The sequence below is a fragment of the Sphaeramia orbicularis genome, chromosome 5 (genome assembly GCF_902148855.1).
Source record: "Sphaeramia orbicularis chromosome 5, fSphaOr1.1, whole genome shotgun sequence".
Taxonomy (NCBI): domain Eukaryota; kingdom Metazoa; phylum Chordata; class Actinopteri; order Kurtiformes; family Apogonidae; genus Sphaeramia; species Sphaeramia orbicularis.
Window position 1 is genome coordinate 61,671,386 of NC_043961.1, and position 1,548 is coordinate 61,672,933.

The following is a 1,548-nucleotide window of genomic DNA, read 5'->3' on the forward strand; positions in this document are numbered from 1 at the left end:
TTGATCAAATTTTGCTTATTTTTCTTCAGAAATTTCTGTTTTTTAGATTACTCACATCTTTTTTTGTTTTGGATAGTTTGTAAAATGTCAAAATTTTCATAATTTCATGTTATTTTTTTGCACTGAAAAATTTGGAGTTGTTATGTATCGGCTATTCTGTTATTATTTTACTGGTTCGGCCCACTGGAGATCAAACTGGGCTGAATGTGGAACCTGAAAGAACATGAGTTTGACAGCCCTGAACTAGGCTCAGACGTAAAAATTCAGCACGAGTTGACGATGACAACACGCAACGAGCGAGTTATCAACAACTCTGAGCAGATGACACAGCAGTAACGCACCAGGTACGACCAGGTACTGTAAAGTGGGTAGTATCCTGGAATGGAAACAGTCTGGAATAGGACCTGGTGCCAGAGTCGAGCCGGTTCCATGTAGTGGAAAGGCGGCATTCCAAAAGTCCAAACTGCCTGTTCAGGTTCCCTTTACCATGAGAGCACACATTTCCATTGGACAATCAGTAACAATGCTGTGAATATTTCCCATGATCCTCCACTTCAGAGACGCTAGAGAAGGTGAACTGATGCTGGAAGTGTCCTGTCCTCATTACCCAGAGTGCACTGCAGCTGCAGCGGCCCTGGCTCATATCTGCGGTCGGTCTGTTGTTCCCATCATTTGTTTTGTTTTTGTTTTGCCCCCCCCCCCCCCCCCCCCGGCTGTGTTTTTTTTTTTTTTTTTTTTTTTCAGTTTAGTTTTTCTTATGCATGGGTTGCCTTTAGTTCAATTCACACATTTTCTTCAAAATTCACACAAATTTTAACAAATTAAATGAAAAATGCTGAACGTTTCCAAAGGGTAGACATATTCTGTGTGTGTGTGTGTGTGTGTGTGTTTTTTATGCTGGTTCAGTTGATGCAGTCGTACACAAACAGTCACAGGTTCAGTATTTTTTCAGCCACAGTAATAATAATAATAATAGAAAATGCTGGTTGATTGAACGGTGTTGGATTATGTTTGATCTGTCGGATGGAATCAAGAGTGTGTGTGTGTGTATCACTGCTCTCAGTGTTATGTTTCGCTGTCAGACACAGGTTAACGGTGTTCTACTCTGTACTTATGGTGTGTTTGAGGGGTGTGTGTGGTGTGTTGGTGTGTGTGTGTGTAGCGGTGCTAAAAGGACCACTGCTACATGATTGCTTTTGTTTTAATTAATAAAGTTTTTTTTTTTTTTTCCTGTCAAGGTGTTAAACTGTTGAGTTGTGTCGTACATTTGAGTGTTTTCAACTGGTGAACTATTAAGGTCCAGTAGGGAAGAATTGGGGGGGGGGGGGGGGGTAGTAGAAAGCAATTTCCATATCCATTATCCACCGCTTATCCGGGGCCAAGGTCTCAGCGGTAAACAGTCTAAGCAGGGACGCCCAGACTTCCCTCTCCCAGACTCCTCCTCCAGCTCTTCCGGGGGGACCCCGAGGTGTTCCCAGGCCAGCCCACAGAATAGTCTCTCCAACGTGTCCTGGGTCTCCCCGAGGTCTCCTCCCGATGGACATGCCC

General features: G+C 43.7%; 1 long non-coding RNA gene across 1 annotated transcript; it reads left to right on the forward strand.

Moving 5' to 3' along the window:
- Positions 1-316: 316 nt before the first annotated feature.
- On the forward strand, positions 317-1,246 carry LOC115420000 (uncharacterized). The gene is made up of 2 exons (XR_003935490.1): positions 317-887; positions 1,128-1,246. It is a non-coding gene; the product is annotated as an uncharacterized LOC115420000 (long non-coding RNA).
- Positions 1,247-1,548: the final 302 nt, after the last annotated feature.